A 15,109-nucleotide genomic window follows, 5' to 3' on the forward strand; every position below is an offset into this window, starting at 1 on the left:
AATATCACTACAATATTATGGACTGAAAGATCCAATTTTCGCTGCATTTTGTGACAGGATAGTCTAGACACACAGCTTTCTGACCTTTCTGTGCATCTGAGTTACTGAGAAATGCAAAGGTTTTTTCTCTTTTACGACGTACGGTATCAAACATTCCACTGTCACCAAAGACAGTGACTGTCTTTCTCCCCTGTGTCTGTGTGTTTGTTTTGCCTTGGTGAAAATCAGCCAAAGTGGAAACTCCCATTTTAATTCAAATCCTTACCTCTTTCCCTCCCCCGACACTCCCACCTAAACAGCGCTAGACACACCAACTTTCCTGACTTTTTCCAAACTAGAGGTGTAAAAACACCTTGCTGAAACAGGGGGGTTTCATGTTCCTTTAACAACAAAAATAAGCAGACTAAAGGAAACTAAAATTACTAAATGTACAATTATTGAGATGCATAGGCATGAAGCATGAAAGTGATTCAGGGTGCTTTTACATCTGTAGTTTGCTTCATTTGGTCCAGACCAAGGGCAATAAATGATACATTGTAGCATTTTCAGCCGTCTTTGGGTTGTTTTCACACCACACTGCTGGCTTTGGTTCAACCAGATGAAAAGAACCAAAATGCGGCCGTCTGACAAAATTCACATCACTTATTTGCCAGATATTGTTGAACATATTTCCTGAACTGCTTTTCGACTGGTCAGAATTCACATGCAGGAAAATGCCAATGGAACTTCTGCAAGTAAACAAACTGTTTTTACTATGGATCTACGACCGTGCTGGCTGATTGTATCCCTGCTCATAGTATACTATATAGTTTGTATACATCACATTAGACAAGCTATACATTTTAAGAATGAGGCGATTCTACAGTTGGAAAACAATGTCTTAAAGAGCCCATATTATACATGAAATAGGGTCATATCTTGGTTGTAAGGGTCTCCAACAACAGTCTAATATGCATGCAAGGTCAAAAAACACTTTCATGGTCTTATAATCTACATTTATTTTTACCTAAATTTTCCAGCGACTCCCATATGAATCGTCCAGTGATTCATTTGTTCCCAAACCCCTCCTTAGCGCGAAGCTAATCTGCACTGATTGGACCGATGACAGTCTGTTGCGATTGGTCGACTGCCTTCAGTCAGAGAGTGAAATGCCCAACAGCTAATCAGCAATATAAAAGAAATCACAGTTCATACACGCTCAATACTGTAGGCGTGGATTTTAGCTGCCAGTGGGTCAATGTAAATACAGACTATAGACTTGAAAATACAGACGACTAACTATTTTATTGAGCAAAAACTCCAAAAACTGTCGAGGAGATCTCCTAGCTTGTCTCACTCTGCTCTTTTCACAGACACAGACACACACACACACACACACACACACACACACACACACACATTGCCCTAGTCCTTGCGTGCGCACACACACACACACACACAAAAACACACACACACCTCCGGACGACAACGAGCACCCACACACACACAAACAACACACATACCTCCGGACGACAGCGCACACACACACACACACTACCCTTGTCCACGGAGCTGCAGTGTGACTTTAATCGACTGGCATGTTTGTGTGTGTGTGTGTCTGGGTATCTGTGTCAGAGGGCGGGGCCACAGGTTTGAAATCTCCCTGGTTTGCGCGTTCACGTGAATAACTTGGTTTTGTTCGTACGTCATGGCGAAACACCTAATGACTCGGTATCAAGGCGACTCGTTTGAAGCACTATGAGTCGACTCTTTTATAGATGAATCAACCGTTTTAAACACTGTACTCTTACAGATTTAAAGAGCATATTGTAGGTTAGACACCCCAGTGAGACAATGTGTGTAAGAGTAAAGTAAGAACTAGATTTTTTTTTAAATAAACGTTAAAGTTTATTATTAAGTCGTTTGCAGTCGTTTTAAGTCACGGAAATTTACTTCCGCATTTGAAATATCGCCAGACCGGAAGTGACATCGGATCAGGGAGTTCGCGCATATAAACACTATGAAGACAACTGATCGCGGTGCGCGTTTGGATGCCGAGATAAGATATTCTGAGAGACTCACACAAACGACAGACCACAGCCATACAATTATAAGCCTGTGGACAGACCAGCAGACAGAACAGCAGTCAGAGAAGTGTAATTTAACTCTATTGTGAGGGAGAACAGAGCAGGTTTATGGAGAGACCAGTGTTGGCTTACAGAGAGATATGTAAGATAACAAAATCTTATCTGGCCACAGCAAAGCTAGTATTGATCATCTATAAGTATTAATACTTACCAGTAACAGAAACTAATGAGCATTTAACACAGTTATGCCACATTGACCCTATTTTTAATAGTAGATAAGTGAATACAAAACACAAATAACACAGAACGTCTGGAATAATGCAGAAACATGTAAACAAGGTACTGGAAAATCTTTTTTATTTTACAAAAGGTTTTCAGAGCTTCTGTATTAAAATAAAAACAACATTAAATATTAAAACAATTAAAATAAGTTTTTAAACATGTCTTTTTGTCATTTTTTCATTGGGTATAAGATGATCTGTATCAGATCCCATTTAAGCAACAATCCATAAAAATACAAGTATAGTTGTTACAGTATAAATTATTTACAAAGATTTGATCAACAGATCTGATCTGCATTTATGATAAAATAAACTTCAACCCTAATTCAAGTTCAAATTCTAAATGCAACTCAAGTTCAAGTTTTATTTATATAGCACAAAATCATAAGCAGTGTTAATACCCAGCATTTTTACTCTTTATATATGTATAAGTATCTGTGTGAGTGTGAGTATACTGAAAGGAAAATATATCATCTGACCCATTTAAAAGTAAACCTAAAATTATTTTTCAGTAAGTTGGCCAACGTTTATGTGGGTGCCACACCATTATGTCTTTAATGTGTGTTAAATTGTGAATGCTGTGTAAAAAGATGCCGACAGCCTCATCGTTGGAAACCCGCTAGAAGGATCTAGAAAGAAGAGCAAATGTAGTGGCCACTTCTGCATTCTCGTCGAGCTTGTGATGAACTCCAGTAGTCCACCGTCAGACACGCAGTGAGGGCTGATGCATATATTCTGGGGAAATAATGCAAAAGTTTAAATCATGTTTATGAATAATGTATATTTTAAAATTCACCATATGATTTTTAATAATACACAATACAGAAAACCCAACCACATTTGCAGACCCCTGGATAGTGAACTGCAAACCATCTCACATATACAGTAGACTGTACCTATTATAAGTTGAGCATGTGAGAACAAACTTCAATTTTTTGAATGTTATTTGTTTTTCTTCTACAAGATGAATATTCCTTATATGTGAATAAAAAGTGCCTTTCCTCATTGACAGGACAGAATATTTTTACTCTCCCTCAAGTGGTTTCAAACCTTATTGACTTTCTTCTGTTGATCACAAACCAAGATATTTTGAAGAAAGCTAAAAATCTGTAACCATTGACTTCTATAGTGGGAAAAACAGATATGGAAGTCAATGGTTACACGTTTCCAATATTAAAAAAAAAAAGGAAGTCAAAGATAGTGTGAGTTTACCTGCCTGCATTATATAGAAATATTGTAGTAATTCTTTGCCCTTCTAGTTTTTGTTATCAAACAATACCATGCACAAATAATTCACGATAGGGGTCATAATATTTTACCCGATGAACGAGGTAAATGTATGAGGTAAAATTGGTTTTATATTCACACATTCTGACTTTCTCCCTTATAATATAATTTCAGAAGAGTATTATTTGCTAATCCCTAATATCATGTTAGCAGCCAATGACTATCAAAGTACAACATTGTTCACTGTCAGTTTAATAGTGCTAATGTTGTTTTTAAGTCATATTTACGTGTGATTTCAGTCATTATAATAAAAGTACTATGGTAAACAATACAGAGGGTGTGTCACACAAGCTGTCACTAATCGAATGTGCAAATATAAAATCCACTTTACCTTAGTTGAGGTTACTCTGTGAGTCAAAGTGAAGCACAGTTGAGCGAGAGGCCAGTGGAGAGAAAGCCTTCAGCTCCGGGTCATCATCTCTGTCTCCCAAAGTCTAATAAACACACTACAAAGCAAACAAAGTCACAACGCTGTAACTATACAAGACATTTATTATATTAGCAAACTGATGCTACTAGCCATCTTATCATATGTGTACATTTTTACACGCTTTAAAAAAGTATATTTAATAAGCTTAACAATACAAGCTAGCAGCCGTGCTATCGGCTACTCCAAAGTAAACACATCACGTTGCTTCAAATTACTCAAATAATAATGCTTACGGACTTGAAAGTTGACAAACATAAACGAAAAACGAGTTGTCTTACCGTGCACAGCCATCGAGCTGCATCTCCGACTGATCCAGGAGTGTTTCTCGCCGTTCGCGTCAGCTATCACTCTTATCGGATTCATCCCATTTCACGAACCAAAATAGCAAGAGGAAACTTGTGGACTTGTCAACCAGTTCTGCTATTAGCTCCTCTGCCCCACTGTAAACAGCGCGCGTCTGTCAGATAACTCACTCTTCTGACGTCACCGGGGTGGTTAGAAAAAAAGAGGAAGTGGGAAAACAGACACATTTTCTTTAAAATTTGTGCCCTTGCACTTCGTAAAACATTTTAATATGGTATTTTATGGTATTATAGAGTATTTTCACAAACGATTCTACCTTTTTTTTAAACTGTTTTTTAACCTACAATATGCTCTTTAAGCCTTAGCTGGATACTTCACTTCACTTATAGCTGTGTTACACACTACATGGAGGGGAATTTTCAAAAACCCATAATATGGGCTCTTTAATGCATCACACGTCACTTCAGGAGGAGGCATGAAATAATTTAGCTAAACTGTGACATGGTCATCTTGCGGAAATATTAACTATCAGGGCTTGATATTAATGTTTTTGATCACCAGCCAGTGTGGCTAGTATTTTACCAATATCACTAGCCACTCTGTATTTTCACCAGCTACAATTTTGTTGTTGGAAAAATATATTTTATATGCATAAATAGGACTTTGACATGCTAAAATTACTTGATTTAGATTTTGGGGGATATACACATGCCTCCTAATTCATTTTACATTTGTGTATAAGCTTGCTTAGTAAGCATGCACAAACAAACCACTTCAGGGTTCGTTTGAAAGTGCACCGAGACCAACTCTTAAAGGAGGTCTCGGTACGCTTTTTTGGTACGCTTTTGGTGCGCACTTGAATACGATTGCTACATTCACACCTGCCCAAACCGCACCAAGCAGGAAAACAAACTCTAGTGCTATTCAACCGAACTAAATAACGCATGTGTTAAAAGAACCATAAGTTAAGGATTGACAGGCTAGGGTATAATAAAGTAAACCTTATTCTAAAATAATAACCAAGAGAAAAAAGTTTTTGTTATTAATGAATATCAGACACAAACATCTATTTAGAATTAGAATATCTTATACTAAAACACCCTATGTGTATAGTGATATGTTTATGCTTCTGCTGTTAATGCAGTGGTTGGAAGACGTTGAATCTTCCTGCAGGTCTTAATGCCTAGAGCATGCAAATGTGGGCCTTTGAGCTTTCAGAAGAGTAAATCTGACTAATCTGGAACACGCAGAATGCAGATTTCTGGAGGTTGTGGTCCTAAAGCTTTGTTTCAGCAGCCTTGAAATACTGGGAATCCAAACACCATGAAAATCCTTGCTGGGTCATGCAGCAAAGTTTTTAAATTCTTTTAGCAATTCACATAACCCGCGATGCATAGAGAATCCTTTAGAGAGAATAAAACTAAAGATCTTTTGGGAGGCACTTTTATGGTTGTTGCATTAGTTGCTCACCTTCCCAAGTTCATTCACTTACACACACACACACACACACACACGCACATACTTGCATTTGCTACCAAGTAGGGACACATGACAACATGCAGCCTGGTGGGAACCACCCTTTCTGAGTGGTCTACAGACAAAGTAAAAACTGATCCACACTCCATTTTAAGCTGTTATACTAAATATCACTTGAAAACTTTAGTTTAAGCCCCAGAAGACTGACCTGACATTTTACCAACTGCTGGGGACCTGGACAGGTTGAACAGCCTACTGGGGACCTCTGACGTAATGCATTGATATGCTAATTTATGACTAATTTATGCGAGTGTGTGTGTTTTAAAGGTTACCAGTGGGGACCTCACATCAAACATACAAGCAACACACGAAGTAAATCAGAAATCGTTCACATAACTGTTTGAGGAAGGCTGCCAAATCATCAGCCAGTTGGTCATTCTTACCTCACAGCAAGCGGTGCTTGTGATAACACCAATTCTGTCTGTTTTGACTTCAGTAATGCGCTACTGTATTGCAAAAGCGTTAAAATTCAAATGAATTTCATTCCAATAAACTTCTTTGGCAAAAATCATTTGCCCTGAACTTTATTTCACATTTCATTTAGGCAAACATTTCCGCTGTAGTACAACATTTGGAAATCTCATTGTACAAATAGTTTTTTTTTTTTTACAGGGTATATGCAGGATTCCTAAAGGAAATTTCAATACCTTTTTAAGACTTTAAGACCTTCTCAGAATATTTTAAGACCTCATCGCCACTGCAAGTTCTAATCAGTATCAGTAACCTTTAACGTAATAAACAGTTGTTAGTAAAAAGTTGTAGTTAAATAAATGAATGGAGCACAACCCTGCAACAGAACTTAGATAAGCTTAGAAGAAACAAAGCTTTAAAGAAAAAATTACGTTATTGTTTTTAGCGACAGGCTTCAGCCACTGTTTAAACTTGATTTTCTTTAACCAGGAGTATGCAAACTTGCATTTTCCCATTTTGCCGTCTGTTTTGCTCTATGACAGGGCTATTCAATTAGTTTGTCATGGGGGCCAGTTCATGAAAAGCATCCCAATTGAGGGGCCGGTGAGATATGACTTGCAATATGAGTGATGCCACAACAGCATATAAGAGCCAATATGCTGCATTTTTTCTCCTTAAGACGCCCATGTTGTGTTTTTCTACATTAAAATGTTAATATATTGTATTTTGAAACTACATAACATCACTGTAGACTTTATTTTCACAAACAGATTCAAATGTTGTATTTCAGAGCACAACAAAAGCAGTACATTTCTTAAGTTGGCTTCTTCTACATTCAGACACTTTTACATGTTGTGTTTTGAACTGCATAACAATTACCGTACGTTCACACCGAAAGCGGCGAGAGCATCCAAGGTCGCTCTGGCCGCCCTGGCGACAATGCTGTCTGCCTTCAGCTCCTGCGGCGAGAGCGTCAAAACTCGCTACATTGATCTCATATTTAAAGGAGCCGTTGCAGCATATCAGTTACATTCCTGCATAAAACATGTTTCTAGCGTGAAAATGTTGCGCACTTCTTATCAAATTCATACAACAATGGAAGATCAAGTTGCGTATGGTGTGGCTTTGCTCTATTTATCCAATATGTGTCCATATGTCTGAAATATCCTGAAGCAGCAGTACTGTTTTGTACTGTCACATCGCGTGAGATTCCCGCTTTTTTAAGATAAATTTATATATCATTAATGAACATCAGTAACTCGCCAGTAACTTATTTAATGTATGGTCCTGTAGGAAAAAATGTTAAATAATTGGAAATCCGGCGACCGCAATAATCAAACCCTTGGGAACAACTGTGGTCGGAACCAAAGTTCACTGGTCTGTGTTCTCTGAACTGCTATCAAGCGATGGACGTCTTCATTCTGATTGCTTGCCGCCGAACCGCGTCATAGCTCATTACCATAAAGTTGACTTCATTTCAACTCTCCTCGACGCTCACGCCGGCGAAGACGCGCCGCGCTGCTCCTCGCCGCCGGCTCTCATTGAAAATGAATGACTTAAGGCTACTTTGACGCTCTCGCCGCTTTCGGTGTGAACGTACGGTTAGGGATGCAACAATTATAGATTTTTGTTGTACGATTATATAGTCAGAAGAATAATCATGGTTTCATGGTTATCACGTCTAACGTAAATTTAAGCTTTAAATTAGGTGAGTTTTTAAATGAACTGTTCTTTTTATCTGCATTCATACATACATAATCATCACAGTTGGCATAACTTTGTTTAGTTGCAGCAGTTTCATTCCATGCAACAGAAACGCGGCGTTGAGAAGCTTTTAAGATTAGGTATCCAAATGTTTTCGACTGCTCGTGCCACACGCTTAATTTTAGGTGACTCTTTCTCTGCGCAGCCTTCAACTGCAGTTCGTGCTGTATTGAACAGACGCACATCACTTCATAACTATAGCGGCTGTTTTTCGACTGAAATAAATTTGTTTTTGATGTCTTGGTCACACTATTTAGAGGGCCGGAACAAATTGCCTCGCGGGCCAATTTTTATGTAAATTAAAAATATATGTACATTTTTTATGTGAAGTTTGACAGATTCCCACGTTCTGTACTTTAGTATTCGAGGCGCTGACCTGATGCTGTCTTCACACTTCTTTTTACTAGGTACCGTGCCAGAAGTGATGCAGTCCAAAAGTTCCACTGCCTTTACCTCCTCTTCAGACTTTCCACTTTCTTTTTTTGGTGTATCTTGAGGCACCTAAAAAATAAAAATAATTTTACTTCAGCTTTTACGACAAACAATCTTTAGACACACAGCTTTTTAATGTACATTAGAACTTCTGTATTCAATATAAGGTAGAGGAGTACCAGACCATTACCATTGAGACCTACAAGGTTTTAAAACCCATCAAACATCTTTATTTAAACAGACTGCATTCAGTGTAGCTGCAGGCATGGTCACCAAAACCTGTGATTGTATATAGGGGTGTGAACCTACAGTGGTCTCGCAGTTCGGTTTGGTTAAGATATAATGCCATTGAGTCAGTTCAATACAATATCTAGGAGTATTGACGATGCCTTTCATTAACAATTTAATGTTTTACTTAGCAACAATAATTCTTGTATTAAAATTTATAATTCATATATATATATATATATATATATATATATATATATATATATATATATATATATTATTTGTAATACAATTTTGTCCTTTATTACAAGCAGTCAAAAATATGTACTGTAGCTTTAATTTTACCTGCTTAAAGAAAACTCTTTTTGAATGCATCAAACCACTCAAGTACATGCACAGAACAAAATGAGCATTTAAAGCAAATAAACTAATGTAAATATAATCTCGCTTGCTTTTTTAAGCGTTGTTAAACGCGTTCTTAAACACTATGATTGATCACGCGCTTAACAAAAAGGCTGCGATTGGCTCTAATGGTCAGCGTGGCTCTGTCGCTGTGCAGCAAGCAGTGACAAGGACACTGATGTTAAACGACCGAGCAATCAGCTGATCCATTAGACGGCGACGAGGTGGATCCACAAGTAACTTTATTGTTGTAACAGCCGAGAGAGGAGATAAAATGTTACCTCACGAACACGCCAGCAGGTCAAACGGGACTCCGAAAGTGAGAGAGTTTTAACTTTAATTTTTTCCTAGTTGGGTTCTGATGTGGGCTATATCCCTGTCAGTGAAAGACTGTCCAGCAAACTAACAAGCAGTAAATTGTGCATTTTAAGTACTCGCAGTCTCCTCCTTGCCATAGTAAGCTACCGCCATATAACGCATATGAGATGAATTAAGTCAGTACATAATAACCGTTTCTGAATATTACTGATCCTCAATAATGCGAGATGTGTCTTATATAATGCAAGATGTTTTATGATGTAATTTTGATTCAATACGCAAGCATCCCCACCCAAAGAAAATTTTTTTATGTTTTTTTAATAAGTCTAGTAAGATCGAAAAAAGCAACAATTGCTTATTTAATATCATCATTTAATGACTAAATGCAATGACTAAAATACGGCGCTTTATTCAAAGAATGTGAACTGACGAATAAGCTGATGCAATGCATAATGATTCTGGCATAATGATCACCGCTATCTAAGCTAAGCATTCATTTTATATACAGACTGTATGTTAAAATGTAAGTTATTTTAAGTAATAGAACACTATATTAAAAAAATAAAAACTCTTATATAGTAGCCTATGCTCAATAAATGCGCCTCGTCATGGCTGAATCAGCGCACGTGCATCTGTTTAAAGCTTCTGTAAAGAACAGAATTATGACAGATGACAGAATTTCAATAAACACTTGATGTCTGCTGTCAAAACTGCAACATTATTTAAAAGCATTCATTACGACATTGATAGCATCTGTTATTGTCAAGCTTCTTCCTATTTAATGAGATTATTAAATTATTAAAATTATTTTAAAGATTATGTCTTGATATTTGGTTTCCTCTCTTACTCGCGGTTTAAGTGCGCGCTGCATGATAAAAAGACAATGACAACACGCGCATATGTTGACTTTTTGTAAACAGTTTTTTGTTTAAATATGATATTGCATTAATGTGCATAGATGCTTTGTAAGCTGTAAAATGAAAGCTAAAGCCTATTTGTTGTGTTTATGACGCAGATCCAGGAGGAGATCAGCATCAGCGCTGGTTTGGCAACTCGTCTGTATCAAACAGCAATATTCTTCTTCCATTTTACTTCTTTGGCAAATGTCAGTAGGCACGTGTGGTCATATGTTATCATCCCGCGAGTTAACAAATATGTCTGATCACAGCAAACGTGATTTTCCATTCCAAAAATGTGAGGCGCACCTCGCTCCTTTTGACAAGGAAAAAAAGGCGAGGTCCTCTTTTTTTTATGTCACTATGAAACGACTGAATCAGCTGCGTATTGATTGTGCAAGAGTGTTGCTGTCTATGTTGTTACAATTGTAATATTTAATACTACTGTGATATTCAAGATTTGTAAATTCATACAGCTTTGGATAACTTGAAACAGCGAGCACTATAGTCTCTCCTGTCTTTAAAAGTTCTCTGTAGTTGTCTTGACAACAAAAACTGCTGCTCTTGGATGAGCCGCTTGCAAAACAACTGCTGCTTTTAGTAAACCATTCAAAATATGCCCCTATTAACGCAAAAAACGCATTCAATCAGCCCCTTATGCAGCCAAACTAAAAATATATAAAATAATATTTTTAATCGTTTAACTGAAACCATTAATCGGTTACAAACGCACCCTTTGGGTTACCGATTAATCGATTATTTTGAGCATCCCTTTGCTACATATTTAAACGTTTTACATAAGAAAACACTCCCTGGCCTGAACTTGCCACGTGTGAGATGGAGAAAATGAAAGCACACAAAACCGAGGAAAAATCAGATGCTTAAGACATAATCTTTAAAATATTGATATGCATTAAAAATGTAGCAAATATATGACAAGAGGTTGGTGATACAACAATTACGTGGAGCATTAATTAAATGCTTATTTACCATAGAGCGAAACAAATCATCCAAGTGCACAGCTGTGTAGCACACTGGCACAAACATAAATAGCGGCCAGCCTTGTTTGGCCCGCCAAATACCTTGGGCCAAAGAGGGCCAGCTGAGGCTTTGGGGCGGAGTGAATGGAGAGGCAGACTTTTTCTGAGTCTGGTAAAGATTATTACAGAGATAAATTGTTTGTGTCTATCTAAATGAGGATGTTATAAAATACATTTTATACCAATTACCGGAGAATTTCTATGGTTTTATATTATGGGTTGTGCGCTGAGTCATTCCTCTGTTAGTGGCGAGACCACTCGATGTACAATGCCAACAGTTGTGTAACGGTTGATTTGTGGGACATTCCGGGGACGGGGTTTGTGTGACGCGCTGCGAGCTACTAGCCTGACAGCGAAATTGCGACAAGTTTTCAGCCTCACTGCTCAACCTTCTGGACGATTGGCCCGGCCTGGCCCGTTAAAAGCCCTGGCTCACACTGGCCCGATCGTGGAAATGCGGCTATTGCCATATACTTACATAATAGTTCACTAAAAAAATAAAATGAATAAATAAATAAAATTTAAAAAATTAATAAAAAATGGTCAATAGTTATAGGTTTCCAATATTCTTCAACATATCTTTTTTTTTGTTTAATAGAAGAAAAGCGCATGTGTAAGTGCTTTGAGTGCCCAGAAAAGCGCTATTTAATGTAAGGAATTATTATTATTATTATTATTAAAAGACAAACAAAATTGAAACAAGTGAAGGGAGGGTAAATAATTGGAAGAATGTTTTAGGTTTTGGTGAGCTATCCCTAATGTCTAAGCTTTGATAAATGGAGTTGTGTTAAAATGTTTATAGCATGGATAACAAATCAGACAGTTAACGAACAATCTCAGAAATACAAAAATCCGGTTTCGATTTCGGCTTCTAATGAATATGAAAAACATTAATCGAGATAAACGATTATTTCATCATAAACTGCCCCCTTTCCAGTTGTACATATTTTTTGCTCTGCAAAGAATGACTAAAAGCATGTGCTGTAATGTAATGTTTGCAGCACGGAATGCGCATTATACATTGATTTACATTCGAATCATTTATGTTTTTAAATGCGGGAAAGAGCGCATGCTGTCTTGTGTGTGCTCGCTTAGCCTCGGAGATGAGCAGAGCACACACATCTAACGCCATCTTAATGAGAGCACTTTAATGGTCAAATACATGGACATTTGTGTCAGAGCGCGGTGTTTAGTGATTATTCATATTAACCCTCATTTGTGTAATAAACAAACAAGCTGAGAATTAAAAGACATATGAAAGAAAAACCATATCAGAGCCGCACTGCTCTTCAAGAGACAGTGCGCAATATCCCTGCTGCTGACTTTTTTTTTCATTATTAATCAAACAACAAAAGGAGAAAATCCCTCACTTCTCTTGACTGAAGGACTTTTGTAGCTGAAGTTTTTTATCTTACAGTGCAGATGCTTAAAGCACAGTTTGCTTCATATTTTTATTCTATTGTATTTATTTCCCTTTCCTTATTTACAGGGAAGAAAATAACTGTGTATATATACAGTTGATGTCAGAATTATTTGCCCTCCTGAATTATTAGCGACCCTTTCCCACCCCGATTTCTGTTTAATGGAAAGATTTTTTTTCAACCCATTTTTAAACATAACAGATTTTATAACTCATCTCTAATGACTGATTTATTTTATTTTTGCTATGATAGTCCATAATATTTGACTAGATATTTTTCAAGATACTAGTATTCAGCTTAAAGTGACATTCAAAGGCTTAATTAGGGTAATTAGGCAAGTCATTGTTTAACAGTAGTTTCTTCTGCAGACATTCAAAAATATAAATTGCTTAAGGGGCTAATAATATCGAGCTATTAAAATAGGTTCCAAATATTTAAACGTGCTTTTATTCTAGCTAAAATAAAACAAATAATCCTTTCTCCAGAAGAAAAAATATTATAGGAAATACTGTGAAAAATTCCTCTGTTAAACATAATTTGGGAAATATTTATATATATATAAAAATTATTCGCAGGAGGGCAAATAATTTTGACTTCAACTGATAATCGTTTTAAATAATCGTGATTACAATTATGACCAAAATAATCGTAATTATGATTTTTCCCATGATTGAGCAGCCCTACTGGAACTGTACACTAAATGTAGTCTTTAGACAAAATGATCATCACACACACACGAGTGAGAAACTTACAAATACACTCTCAGTCCTTCTTCGCTCTGGGACATCACAGGCTCTTGGTCATGTAGAACTGGGTAATTCTAGGATTACAGTGTCTGCGTCACTATCCATGTCCTGGACAAAAGATTCATATGTCAGTTTTTTATTATTATTAATAATAATAACAACAATAGTACAATTAATATTTGACATGAAAATGACTTGTAAAACTTGTCATAAAATTAACGACTCATGATGTGAACAATTTAACTGCAATATTATACAAACTAATGTATTTATTTAAGATAATGAAATAAAAACATAAAAATGAATAACATATACATTATAAACAAATAAGAATTACCTTCTGTATAGCTGAATGTCTCTCTTCGTTTAATCTGTATGGAAGCAAAGTAAAGGTAATTTCAATAAATGTACACATACTGAACTTAGCATTAGGCCACGTGTGATATACAACTAGAAGCGGCTAACGTTAGTATTAAATAAAGTAACTTACTCTAACGTTAACAAAACATGCTTATACTGTCTTTTGGAGCACGAATCTCACTGAAGAAATAAACAGTTAATATCACGCCGATTCTAACGCAGGCGTGAACTTGGGGTCAGCATTACTAACGTAACCTCCAAGTTTAAACATTTCCATTATGGATATGAGACATTGGTAACGTTAAATCTTTAAGCACATTAGTTTGTATTGTTTAACTAACTTACCTTAAAGTGTATGAAAAATGTTTACAACACACGTGCTCTTAGGTTAAGACCTTCACATAGTTATGTTAGCATAATGAAAGTTAATTACGACACAAATATGCTGGCTAACATTAACTTAGTTAACCTTAGTGAACAACTAACGTCAGCCTTGCTATAACAGTAGCCAAACCAATCTTAACAGCATGCTTAATCTGTTGAAGTGATCGGTCCATAAACAGAATTCTAAATTTACTATGATATTTATATAAAAAGTCTTACCTTTTTTTCCTCCATCATGCGTCCATCACTCGATGAAATCTCTGATGAGGTGCCGGCTGCGTCGCGCTCGCGGCAGTGTATTCTGCATTACCTGCAGCGCTCCAATTAGAAACTAAAATGGCGGCCGCGCGCGATTGCATCATCCAGTGGGGGAGGGGTGGTCGTGGTGGGGACTTTTTAAGTCAGGTCAACACACTGCTCGGGAATGTTTCGTTGTACTCATCAGGCCTTCGTTCTGACCATCTATTGTCAGTGTTTTGTTTAGACCTCTTACATTAAGTTGATTTATGTCTGATGCAAAACACAGAAATTAATGTTCATATGTGTCCATAATTCCTTTTTAACCATGGAAATAAAAACTAAAAATAATTATTTTGTATACAAATTTGTTTATTAGGCTTTATTTAAATATAGACTTTTTAATTTACTGATACATAAACCAAAATTATAAATAAACAGAGCAACTCTCCCACACCTTTGAGAGCCTTTATTCTGAACCCATGATAGTACATGACCATTTTAAAACTGAAACAGGCATTGCATAACATGGCATTGCATTAGTCTTATCAATGGTTTTGTTGGCTT

General features: G+C 36.7%; 1 protein-coding gene and 1 long non-coding RNA gene across 13 annotated transcripts in view; both read right to left on the minus strand.

Annotated features, from left to right (window-relative positions):
• Positions 1–15,109, minus strand: part of pde4bb (phosphodiesterase 4B, cAMP-specific b) — a 163,707-nt gene that overhangs the window by 44,194 nt on the left and 104,404 nt on the right. The window contains exons 1-4 of one of the 11 annotated variants that reach the window (XM_073924097.1): positions 14,525–14,638; positions 13,899–13,932; positions 13,568–13,669; positions 8,490–8,579 (exon numbers count right to left, since the gene is read on the minus strand). The exons of 8 other annotated variants lie outside the window; for them this stretch is intronic. The gene's annotated coding sequence lies outside the window, so the exon portion shown is untranslated. Of the gene's footprint in view, positions 1–8,393; positions 8,580–13,567; positions 13,670–13,898; positions 13,933–14,524; positions 14,639–15,109 lie in introns of those variants that run through there. 2 more of the 11 variants (XM_073924080.1, XM_073924088.1) reach the window with 2 other exon arrangements.
• On the minus strand, positions 2,407–4,543 carry LOC141377934 (uncharacterized). 2 transcript variants are annotated; one of them, XR_012391124.1, is made up of 3 exons: positions 4,343–4,543; positions 3,966–4,068; positions 2,407–3,082 (listed from the first exon to the last, which is right to left on the minus strand). It is a non-coding gene; the product is annotated as an uncharacterized lncRNA (long non-coding RNA). The 2 variants fall into 2 exon arrangements; XR_012391123.1 differs by having other exon boundaries at positions 3,966–4,080.

This window comes from Danio rerio, chromosome 2 (genome assembly GCF_049306965.1).
Source record: "Danio rerio strain Tuebingen ecotype United States chromosome 2, GRCz12tu, whole genome shotgun sequence".
NCBI classification, from domain to species: Eukaryota; Metazoa; Chordata; class Actinopteri; order Cypriniformes; family Danionidae; genus Danio; species Danio rerio.